The following is a 14,060-nucleotide window of genomic DNA, read 5'->3' as shown; positions in this document are numbered from 1 at the left end:
CACGTACATCAATGCTTTCAAAATGTCTTTTTTCAGTCGACTGCTAAATTCGGACAGAACCCTCTTACTTGCGTTAATCTGAAGATACAGTTCTAACCGGAGGTGTTAGTAAATCTTTTGCAATCGTATAAATCACTGGCCATCTCTTTCGTACTTTCACTAGAATTCAATTACTTCTTCTGAATTTTTTTAATTGATATATTATTAAGCATATTATGATCAAAATAATCAAATAATTTAGTAGAGAATGCATTTGGACATATGTCTGATATCTGATTACATGTGATAGACATGCTACTACTATAAGAACATATTGCATCGTGTCTATAGGTATTATTGCATTCAAATAAATTTAATATTCCAATGTCGTCTTCTTCAATATCGATGACAGAGTAGGTACAGATGATACGCGATTAATATTTACACCAATTCATTGAACATACAATTCATACATTTCACATAAACTTGTTCTAAATTCTATAAGTGATAGATGTATTAAAAATTATAACTTTTGAAATTTGATCAAATATATATTTAGTACCTGATAAATTGTATTGAAAATTCATTCACTAAAATCGGTGTCATTTTTTGTATTTACGAAAAGCTATTGCAGTTATATAAGGACGTTCAAACACTATACACTAGTGGGATGGTATATTTCAGATAAAATATTTGTAGTCATAAAAACTTGCCATTTTTTTTTAATTTTAAAAGCTAAAAGCCAATCAGATTCATTCAAAATAGCGTCATCATCGTTCCTATTATGCTTATTATTATAAAATTCAATTACTAAATGTTCAAATTCTTTGCATGATTCTAATAATAAGTAAGTTAAATTTCATCTATGTCCTACGTTACTGATAAATATTTTCGAATTCGGTACAAAATTCCTCAAATACTTATTTTTCTACTAGTGAAATTGTGAAGTTTATTAGTGCATACATAATTCTTTGAATTTCTTTATTAATACATTTCAAATCATCTTGCATAATTAAATTAAAAATATGGCACACACAATGAGTATGAAATAAATAACCATCGAAATTGGGTTGCAGTACTCTACACAATTTATCGACAACTGGCTTATTAACACAAGTGTTTTCAAATTTAAAAGATTGAATTTTATTCTCTTAATGATATTCTCTAATAATGCTCATAATAATGTTAAATATATTATTAGCGTTATGAGAAAATTCAATAATTTTAAAAGCAATATTTTTATGCATACACCAAAGTTGGTCTATGTTTAGTGTATAGTTGCAGTTATATAACATTTTTTAATAATCCATTCCCATAAATCCAAAGTTAAAGATATAACCCTCCATATTTTTATAAATCGATAATCAACTTTTTTTTTTTTTTTTTTTTTTTTTTTTTTTTACCAAAGTTGGTCTATGTTTAGTGTATAGTTGCAGTTATATAACATTTTTTAATAATCCATTCCCATAAATCCAAAGTTAAAGATATAACCCTCCATATTTTTATAAATCGATAATCAACTTTTTTTTTTTTTTTTGTATTTGTATTTGTATCGAAACGAAGAGTTTTTTACTTACCCCAGTGTACATCGGCCGAAGATATTCTTTTACATAGAAGATGAAATATTGATTGTCCACTATTGCTAGAGGCTACTCAGCATAGGCAACAAACTTCACCATCCTCGTTCTAGCTTTCTCCTTCGAATATATTTATGTGCAAAGTATCACAGAAGCAGAATTGGCGGTGGGACTACCAAGTTGTAGTTGCATTTGAGAGGCACCAAGAAGCTTATGTTTGGCCACACATACTTTATAGTAACAGCTAAGGTGGATGGTACCAAAGCTCGTTTGTCATGCAAATCATTGTTGACAATATTTACATACTATTTTAGACTCGCAACTCTATCGACTGCATGAGTTGTTGAGATCAATTTAAAGTGATCCCAATATTTTACTTTTTTTTCTTTTGCTTCTCTCTTGCATTGGGAATATCTAATTTCTCACGTTCCGCTTCAAAAACATCAGTGTAATCCAAATTAATTGGTTTACTACTTCCGTGAGTATCCAAATTTGGAATATTTTTGGAAATGGGTACTTCGTTGAGATCGGCAAATTCACTTTGAAATTAACATTGCAGTATCATAAGTGATTCGGCTCTCAACAAATGAGTGTGGATCCATTTTTGAATTGTGAAATATGTATTGTAATTGTTATAGTATAGACTGTATGGTAACTAAATAAGTAAATAAAGGGTAAGGAAATAAATCAAGAATTCAAAGAAAGTTTATGTATAAGGTTGTAATTGTAAATTTTTAGTGTGATAATTGATATTGAATGGTTGAATAATTGAAATTGAAGGTAGAAATGAATGTAATAGATTGTAGAATGTGGAGGAGAGTGAAAATTTTTGTTGGTGTGTAAAAAAAAATTTGAAAATGGATTGAAATATTTATAGAGTGAAAAAAAACGAAGAAAAAAAAATAAAGTGGCCAAAAGGCCATTTTTATAAGTTTAGTGTCTGTATGCAAACGATCACTGAACTTATATACAGTGACAAAAAATGACCGTTTTGGTCACTGTAGTGGCTAGACACGAGTCCATGAGCACATGGGCAAGCTCATGAGCTCGCCTCAAGAGCTAAGTAGGTTCGGCTATCTTGGCCATTAGCCGATTTTTTATGAGCCGAGCAGCTAAGTCGACAAGTCGATCGGCTTGTATGACATCACTACATGCTGTAGAGTACACAAAGGAAATACAAGATGCACTCTTCTGCTTTATCAATATAATGTAAAGCGTGGAAAATTATCTTCACTTTTGAGACTTCAATTCCTACACTAATGTTGCTAAAAGTGCCCATCACAACATTCTAACAAGTGAATGTTGCCATTGGTATATATAATTGATATTTGACAATATTTTTTAAATATATGTTGCTAATGTCGTCTTTTTGCAATGTTTATTGAGTGTTGCCGAAAGTTACTCTTTTTTGCAACGTTTATTAGACGTTGCAGAATGTTAAATTTTTGGCAACATTTGGTAAATGTTTTCAATATAAAATAGGCCGACTTTTTGAAATGTTTATTAAGTATTGCGAAAAGTTACTATTTTTGCAATGTTTATTAAATGTTGCAGAATATTAAACTATTGGCAACTTTTAGTAAACGTTGCGAAAAGTTAAACTTACCCAAGAACCTTCGCGCCTCTTATGAACCCAGAAGCCACAACCCATAATCCTCGCACTTTACGCTGCGTTCTCGTGCCTCAATCGTGTCTTCGCACCTCGAGCTATCATCACTTTTGATGCCAATCGTTACTCATACATTAGTTACACGAGTCAGCTCAATTTCTTTCTCACTGCTCTTTATGATTCTAGGTTTCTCCACGCACTATTTTTCACACCTTCTCTTTTTTAGGATTTGGACTAATTTTCTGGATCTATTTGTTCGCTATTATGTTTTAGTCAGTGACTTGATTTCAACACTTTATACTTATATTTAGTCATGATGTGTTAGGGGGAAATCGAATACTCTTAATCAGGGGATTTCTTTATTTGTTCTTGTTTTGGATTTGGTGAGGAAAAGAAGGACAAAGAAGAAAGAGCAGTATAAATATTTTCATTATAGTTTTGTCATGTCGGTTCAATTTGCATTTCTCTCTGTTAAGATTAGGTTTATTTTTTTACTCTCCCAGTGACATTTTTTCAATTGAATAGTGATAACAAATTCGATTATGTAAGTTTGTTTTGTCCAAATTTTCACATGATTTCTTTGTATTTCTTGTTTGTATGCAAGTAAAAGATTAGCAAATTGAGATATTTAATACTGTATATGGAATTAACATAGGTGTTTGTTATGTCAATTTTTGTTGCTTTAATTGTTTTCTTCTTTATTCTTTATGGTGGAATGATTTGGGATTAAAGGGCATCGCTTTACTACTCAAGCTATGGCTGATCTTCTGGTCAATGGGATTGTTGATTTGCCTTTAGTGAAAATTGGTAAAGGTGTAGCTGAATGTAAACTTCTTCAATGGTTTGTACAAGAGGTGAGTAAATAACCTGTCATATTGTACCATGATTAATCAACACAGTTGCTGTTTCTATAAATGAAATAACACATGAACTAATACGAACATCTGATTATGTTTTACCTTCTTGAATCCACTCCAAAATGTATTATCTTGGTGAAGTTAGGATTTCTCATTTTTAGTGGTTCGACTTAATTTCACGAGCCATAACAAGGAGTCTTCAAGCATATTACAGATCCAATTTTAGGTTTTCATGCAGCTATGCTGAGGGAAGCCTTATTTTTGGGGTCGGGGTGTTAATCCATTTGTAAGTTCAGTAGTTAATCCATGTTTTGGATTACTGAGAGAGAGAGAGAGAGAGAGAGAGACTTATTAAATGGAATGCTATCTCTTCCCTTATAATAACTTGAGAGAAGCATATTACAAAAGAAGCGACAGTCATGTTGACTTTTCATCTTGTTGCATATGTGGCAGAATGATTAGATTGTTTTATATTGAAGTTTAGATAATTCTACTTATTTAGTTACAATAGTTCTATGGTTTGAAAGATGCTTTATAATTTATCTTCTAATCTGTATTGTTTTAAAATCTCAAATGTAGTGAGGGTGGTTTCTTCAATGCTATTATGAGCTTTCCCCAAAATTACGCGAACAGTCTTCCAACAGTGAGATTTACCTCGGAGATGTTGCATCCTAATGCTATAAGAATGCTTTGGTACCTACATCAATGTTCTATATTTTTTAGTGCATTTATTTGGAAGTTAAACATGATATGCAGTTTATTTAGACGGGAAGTTTTGTATTTCTATTCTTCATCCTCCTGGCGGCAATCCAAATGGCTATGAGCTTGCTAGCGAGCGCTGGTCACCTGTCCACGCTGTTTGGGATTTACTTATACATGCACAGTGAAAAATAAAATAATTATTTCGATTCCCACCGAGGATCCCTTTGTATTTAGATAGAAATCGTGATAAAAATTATACCTTTGAAGAATTCTGCAAACCTTTTGCTTTTCTTTTCGTTCCAGTAATCTTGATTCGCTATCCACAGCTGTCAAATTGTCCAGCCTCCAACGGTGATCCACACAGAGAATAAGATTGCAGCTACCAGGGTTTTCGCCTCTTGTGTTAGCAAGAATAATTATGAGAAAAACCATATGGACCTCAAACCCTAGCCATGTATTTATATAAACCCAAACGGGCTCGACCCGGTCCGGTCCAATATTTAATTAATTCATTTAATTAATCCGGTCCGTGAATTAATTAATTCAATTAATTAATTCGAGAATATAAATAACAAATCCTATTAATTAATTTATCCAACAATTGTTAAATTAATCAATTGGCAATTTGCAATCTTCCAATTCTCTTTTGTGTGCGACCCATTAGGTTCTCGACCACGATGCCTAACGACGTGAAATATTATTTTGATCTAATCAAAATTGATAAATTAAAACACCCTTTTAATTTATCGTGAATTCACACTCATCGTCTCTGATTGACATCTAGCAATGTGTCAGGGCAATACATGTGACGAAAAATGTCATGTGGTGTGACAAAATCAAACTCGTTCGTTTACTATGAAACTATAATCCCTTCGTCAATATGATCCGATTAATTACGAGATATGGAAGTGTGTCAATCTTGATCATCGATCATATCTTTCACTCCACTATTAAGTCAATATAAGTCAAAAACTCATTTTCGACTTATGAGTACACCTTGGCCAAGGATTTCATCATCGACTTAATTGAATGAAACGCAGATCATAATCTCCTACTATCTAAGAGTGACGTATCCTTTATTGATCAATCACAACCTTCATAAGATTCTTGACGTACCCAAATGATGTCGTATTAGCAGTCTTTTGCAGAGCAACATCCAACACCGCTAAAGTATGACTGTCCTCATATAAGGTACCATGACAACTTCAAGTCAAAGGACCAATTCCACTACCGAACGTTAGAGATTAACCACTGACACTCAGATAATTATCCATGTGGAATCTCTCGACGGGTCTCCAATGTTTTGTTCTATAACAAAATATCTACGTGTTCATTTAAGTGTTACCACACTTTAGCTTATGAGATCAGCTACTTACTTCACAAGTAAGAAATGCTACACGTGATGGTTTATCCGTAGTAACGATATATGTATCTCGTTATTATTTATGACCACGGACGATTTAAGATTCAATTAGATGTAATTTGTATCTCACAATCACAACTCTTGTGATTAACAAATTGCGAAGATTTGAATCTACAAACTCTATTATTTATTTAATTGTCTATTAATTAAATAATAGATCTGTCATTAAATTACATTAATTATATATCAAAAGTATTTATGTTCAGAGTTGATTCGACATAGGGTATAATACTTACAAACTCCCACTTGCACTAGATCCAATCACTTATGTATCCAATATCATAAGTTTACGTGACGATCATGTTTATGCTACGACAACTCTTTGTCAGTGGATTTGCAATATTGTTAAATGTGGGAATTTGTTCTTCTCTTTATGTCATTTCTATGTATTATCTCTTTGATGAGATTATACCGCCTTAATACGTATTTGGATCATTGATGGACCTTAGTTCCTTCGTTTTCGCAATGGCTCTATTGTTTTCACAATACAATGGCATGTGATCAACAATATCAGGAACTACCCCAAGTTCATTTATGAACATCATGATCCAGATTGCAACTCTTTGCTACTTCTGAAGTAATCATGTATTAAGTTTCTACTATTGAATCAACAGTCGCTTCACGTTTGGAATCTTTCCAACATACTGCTTAAGAGTAAACCAGTTTCTCCCCATGAAATCTTCTTAAGATTTCATCTATATAAATTGGGATGAGTTAAGCAATATTCTAGATCTACCTTTATAGATCAAGTTGCTTCTCCCATATCATTCATGAATAAAACATTTAACAACCATTATTTCAACGATTGAAAAATAGGGATGTCGTTTTCCATAACATTAAGAATACGACAATGCTCCTACTATCTTCTTGTAAACACATATTTCGTCTTCAAATTTGATAAAATCAAACACTTTGACTTTTCCATCAAATCTAAGATTTCAGCTCCAAGAGACTTCTTTTAACCCATAGTCACGGTATGCAACTGTTACAAGTAAAACTCGAATGGACTTCAGCAAGGCTACAGGAGAAAGGGTTCACCAAGGTCAACACTTAACCTTTGCTTTGTATATATAGATATTCACATCCACATCAACCTTTTCCTTGTAAACTATTTACAAAACTTTATAGGTTTTATTCCATCAGGAGGCTCGACCAAGGCCCAAACCTTGTTCATATACGTCGAGTTCATCTCGAGCTTCATGACCTCTTACTGTCTCTTTTAAGTCAACACTTGACTTTATTTTGGTACAACTAGCAAGTTCATTATCCTGGATCAGTAATACCTGATTAATAATCATGGATTCGCACCTTCTTGAAGGTCGAATGATCCTACTAAATTCACATAGAGCTGATATGCCCTCAGGAGTCTTTACTTCCTGATCAAGAGTATGTCCCATATTAGATATGAGATCAAACTCGAATTTATCTACTTGGTTAACTATATCTGTGGACTCTTGAACTCTTTCAAGTTCTATTTTGCTCCCACTATCCTCTCCTAGAGTAAACATTTTCTCTAAGAAGACGATACGTCGTGAGACGAAGACTTTCTTCATGATAATAGAATTTATATTCAAATGTCTCCTTTGAATATCCCCACAAATACGTATTTGTCAGATTTAGTGTCAAATTTATCTGATTCAAGACGCTTCAAATAAGCGTCATGGCCACAAGCTTTCATATAAGATAAATTGTGACTATTACCTTTCCATAACACGTATGGAGTTCTGTTAACCAATTTAGATGGGACATGATTTAGTGTGTTGCACATTGCAATCAATGCATGGCCCCAAAACATTTTTGGGAGATTTGCATGGCTTTGTTATTAATCGCATTATTTCTAATAGTTAACGACTCCTCTTTTTAGATACACCACTATGCTGCAGTGTATGTGGAGGAGCCCACTGCAAGAGAATCTCATTCTCTCTTAGATAATCTAAATATTATCTTTAAGATACTCTCGCTTGATCGAATCTTAATGTGAGGGTATCTTTACCTATTTGTTTCTCTACTTCTAGTTTGAATCCTTTGAACTTTTCAAGAATTTCATGTTTGACTTTTCATCAAGTATACATGATCATTGATGAAATAAGAGAAACATTACCCGACATTAATTGACACGAGTCCATATGCATCACTATGCATTGGATCAGTAATTATACTGACCTTTCTTCTTTTCAAGTAAAAGAAGATTTGGTCATTGTGCCAGACATGCATAATTTGTACTTGTCAAAATCAATTAATCCCAAGTATTCATCTCTATGTAACTTTGGAATTTCTTTTCATCTATATGACAAAGTCCGCCATGCCAGATTTAGGTAATAATTAGATTATCGTATTTATGCCTTATAATTTCTATACTCATTATAGAATCTTTAGTATTAAAGAATATAAATGTCGTTTTGTAATTTACCATAGCCATTAGGATCTTTATCAAGATAAACAAGAATAACAATTGTCCTTAACATTAAAATAGTTCATGTCCGAACATGAAATTCATTTTAATGTTCCAGCTATGGTTGGTATAAAGCGACATTTCTCTAATTCCAATACTAAACCAAAAGGCAATGGCAAGAAGTATATTCATACAGGCAATGCAGCAACCTTTGCTCATCTCCAATGTGTATGTCAACTTCTCCCTTTCGCAGTGGTCTACTTCTTTTTAGTTTCTCCATATTTGTATAAATATGGAATTTACATCTAGTATCAAATACCTAGAAACTCGTGAAGTAGACGTAAGTCACGTAATATTCCTTTCAATGACCTTTCATTCTATAATGAAATCAAGGGTCATTAGATTTGGTATAGTCCTTCGCTTTGACGGTCTTAACCATATTGGACACTTTCACAAAGCCCCTTTAGACTTCCTCTTAATATCTTTAGAGGAATCAATGGCTTGCCCACTACTAACTTCGATGTTGGGCTTAACAGTGTTAAGCATGTTAAGCAACTCAATAATTGTGCATTCAAGCTTATACACGTTAAATTCATAATTAGTTGTGAATAGCTTTCTCTGATAGGGATTGCAGAAATAAGTGACTACTTAGTTCATGGTTTATGATTGAACTTAATTGAGACATTTCTCAACGTCAATCATCTTCAGTGTCTAAGCATCGATTGAAGATTACTCTATCATTTTGCATCAGTATAGTTGTTTGGAGGTCTCATATCTTTCCACACATGATTATTATCACACAACTCTTTGCAATGAAGAATTATGTGTTAACATTTATACTCTCAAGTTGTTTTTGTAACTCAGTGACATAGTTGTAAGTATCACATACGTTGCAGTACTATTGTCATCATTGCATTTATTATAGCAGCCACCTCTTCCTTAACCGAGTCATCACCAGGTGTCTCTGGAAAATGGTTATTTAAGGACAACCAACTTTCTCATGCTTGAGAACAATTCTCAAATTGTAGTGCCAATCAAAAGATTTAATTTGGTTGTTGGCATCCAGTATGCCATTCAAAATATATGATTACTCACGATTCAACAATTATGAATGACGAAAAGAAAAAGAATAATATATAAAAATGCTTGAATTAATTTAACATGGACTTTTATTAAATTAATTACACTCCCACTGTTTAATTCAAATTTATGACCCTCTGACATAAATTTATGGAGTTCATACTCGACTCCCAGTGGGCTGGGATCCCATCTGTTATACTAAGACCTTGAGTGTACTCAACAAGTTTTAATATAACATTTGGGTAGATACTATTATCAATTATATCTCCATACAACTCCCAGATCATTAAGCTGACAACTCTTTATCTTCACACATCTTATGTGTTAGCTTAACATGCCTCTAAAATTTATCTCCTTGAGCGTACTTAACAAAAGATAAATTTTAGTTAAGTCAAACTCGTCATTCAAAAATATCAAATATTTCATAGTGTCAAACATATCCCTAATGGACCATCCTTGAGTGTACTTAACAAGCTGCGACGATTTGAGACTCTGATTTTTCACTATAATGATGGAAGGCGATTATAAATGCGACTTAATATTTTATGGAGGGATTTTGCATTTAAAGGTCTCATCACAATAATAATAATATATATTATTATACATCTACCATGCAAATAAATATATATAACATATAATAGTGTGGACGATGATGGATTTTTACTATCTAGTCTTCCCGAGCCATAAGGAAGACTAGTTGGTCAATTCCTATGGGGTATTACATTGATTAGTTGTTAATGTACCATCTCCATGGTCTCCTCCTCTTCTTGTTTATTTAATTAGTCCAGTTGCAATCTGTATCCTATACTAGTTGGCACGCAGTCCTAAATGAAATTGGACTCTCAGGCCCACAGCAATAATAATAATAATAATGGACTCGCAGGTCCAAAATGATCAAGAGCTCGCAGGCCCAAAACAATTAAGAACTCGCAGGCTCAGAAAACAACAATAATAAAAATTAACCATTCAACACATCCATATGGTCGAGTCCATAATCGTCCACTAATAACACATTCATCACATAAATGTATACCTATATAATATCTAATATTATATGCAAATAAGTTTCAAATTTCTAGCAATTAAATCGTCTAAACTCCTTTAGACAAATGGATCGGAACAATTAAATAATTAATTAATTAATCACATTAATCAATTATTTAATTAGCGGCATGTTTAATTAAAATCAAATTTTAATTAAATACCAAAATAGAGTACAACTCTAATTCAACAATTATAATGCGGGATAATTTAATTAAATATTAAATTAGAGTCCAACTCTAATTTCATAACTTAAGACGGTTGAATTTAATTAAAATCAAATTTTAATTAAATAGAAGAATTAGAGTCCAACTCTAAATCTAAGATTTTTAGGGCCAACCCGTTTAATTAAAATCAAATTTTAATCAAACACCAAATTAGAGTTTTAACTCTAATCTAAAGAAAAGTTTAGGGCGAAACAATTTAATTAAAATCAAATTTTAATTAAACGTCAAATTAGAATCCAGTTCTAATTTCTAAAATATCTTTGGGTGAAAAATTAATTAAAATCGAATTTTAATTAAGTCCTAAATTAGAGTCCAACTCTAATTCAAATTGAATCAATATTTTAAACTAGGATAACACTCCTAAATAAAATAAAATTCAATTGGGGTCAAAATTTAATATTGAAGTTAAAATCCAATTTTAACAAAATATAAAATGTCGTCAACTTTAAATAAAATCTTTAATTTGGGTCAAAATTAAAATTGTGGGTCAAACCCATTTGGAAATCAAATGTAAAACACCTCCAAATTTAAAATTCAATACATTTTTGAAAATTCAAAATTTGACCCATTTTAAAAATACCAAACAGGCCTCCGATTTCTGAAATTATGAAAAAGGCCCTTATTTCAATATTTACACATTTACCACCAAAGTGAAATTACAAGGGTCATCAATATCAAATAATGCAAAACGGTCCCTTACTTAAATAACTTATAAATTGACCCCAAAATGGATATTGCAAACGGGGGCTTGCAATTTCATAAATTGCATCAGAAGCCCCCGCCTCCAATGCATCTCACCCGAAACCAACTGAAACCCTAACGGTTTTTTTTATTTTTTTTTATTTTCTTTTACTTCTTCTGGCGGCTCCTACAGCATCAGCAGCGGCGATGCCGCTGTCGCACCGGCAGCCAGTAGCCGCGTTGCCGCCGTCGGTAGCAACTATTGTCGTCGGCATCCCACCCTTTTTTTTTTAAAACAGATTTCATAAATTATTCTAATCCCAAAAAATAACTTCTATTCAAAATCTGATTTTGAACATGAAAAATTATTTATTTCCTTAATCACTAAAACAAGAAAAACAATTAACATTTAATTATTTCAATATGCAAAGCAATTTCTAACAAACACAAAGGAGACTCTGATACTATTGTTGGGAATCTACTTATACATGCACAACGGAAAATTAAAGAATTATTTCAATTCTCACCGAGAATCCCTTTGTATTTAGATAGAAATCGTGATAAAGATTATACCTTTGAAGAATTCTGCAAACCTTTTGCTTTTCTTTTCGTTCCAGCAATTTTGATTCGCTACCCACAGCCGTCCAATTGTCCAACCTCCGACGGTGATCCACACAGAGAATAAGATTGCAGCTACCAGGGTTTCCTCCTCTTGTACTAGCAAGAATAATTATGAGAAAAATCATATGGACCTCAAACCCTAGTCATGTATCTATATAAACCCAAACGGGTTCGGCCTGGTCCGGTCCGGTCCAATACTTAATTAATTCATTTAATTAAATACTGTCCGTGAATTAATTAATCCAATTAATTAATTCGGAATATAAATAACAAATCCAATTAATTAATTTATCCAACAATTGTTAAATTAACCAATTGGCAATTTGCAATCTTCCAATTCTCTTTTGTGTGCAACCCATTAGGTTCTCGACCACGATGCCTAACGACGTGAAATATTATTTTGATCAAATCAAAATTGATAAATTAAAACACTCTTTTAATTTATCATGAATTCACACTCGTCGTCCTTGATTGACATCTAGCAACGTGTCAGGGCAATACATGTGACGAAAAATGTCATGTGGTGTGACAAAACTAAACTCGTTTGTTTACCGTGAAACTATAATCCTTTTGTCAATATGATCCGATCAATTACGAGATATGGAAGTGTGTCAATCTCGATCATCGATCATATCTTTCACTCCATTATTAAGTCATATAACTCGAAAACTTCTTTTCAACTTATGAGTACAATTTGGCCAAGGATTTCATCATCGACTTAATTGAATGAAACGCAGATCACAATCTCCTACTATCTAAGAGTGACGAATCCTTTATTGATCAATCACAACCTTCATACGATTCTTGACGTACCCGAACGACGTCGTATTAGTGGCCCTTTGCAGAGCAACATCCAACACCGTCAAAGTATGACTGTCCTCATATAAGGTGCCATGACGACCTCAAGTCAAAGGACCAATTCCACTACCGAACGTTAGAGATTAACCATTGACACTCATATAGTTATCTATGTGGAATCTCTCGACGGGTCTCCAATGTTTTGTTCTATAACAAAACATCCACGTGTTTATTTAAGTGTCACCACACTTTAGCTTGTGAGATCAGCTACTTACTTCACAAGTAAGAAATGCTACATGTGATGGTCCATCCGTAGTAACGATATCCGTATCTCGTTATTACTTATGACCACGAACGATTTAAGATTCAATCAGATGTAATATATATCTCATAATCACAACTCTTGTGATTAACAAATTGCGAAAATTTGAATCTACGAACTCTATTATTTATTTAATTGTCTATTAATTAAATAATAAATCTGCCATTAAATTGTATTAATTATATATCAAAAGTATTTATGTCCAGAGTTGATTGGACTTAGGTCATAATACTTACACACACGGTATGTTAGAAAATAATTCCTTCATCTTACATGTGGTGTATTATTTTTCTGCTTTCCAATCCTTTAAGCATTGGCATTTCTCTTACAATGTTGATGAGAAAGGTCTAAGAGACTAAAAGCGATTTTATGAAAATAATTTGGGAAGCTTAAAAGAATCAAGAATTATAGTGGTAGCCACAAATGAAATAATTGAAAGAACCATTTATATAAGTTTGTGGTTCTTCAATAGATTAGTGAAATATGCGAGAAAATATTATTACTTTTGTTTAATTTCACCATATTACGTTAACTATGAAGAATCTTGTTGTGGTTTGGCATGAATTTTAGAACCGTATCCGGAGCTTTTTAGAAACCTATACATTTGTACACTCATATTGGAAGATGAGGATTGAGCTTTTCACAAGATATCTCGTCAAAAGATGAGCACAATTATAAATTATGTGTATTGAGTATTAATATGATTGATATTCCTTTTGATTTATTCCTTCATTTTGCTAATGTTGTGTTA

This window comes from Olea europaea, chromosome 12 (assembly GCF_002742605.1).
Source record: "Olea europaea var. sylvestris chromosome 12, O_europaea_v1, whole genome shotgun sequence".
Classification (NCBI taxonomy): domain Eukaryota; kingdom Viridiplantae; phylum Streptophyta; class Magnoliopsida; order Lamiales; family Oleaceae; genus Olea; species Olea europaea.
Note: the sequence above shows the minus strand (reverse complement) of the source record.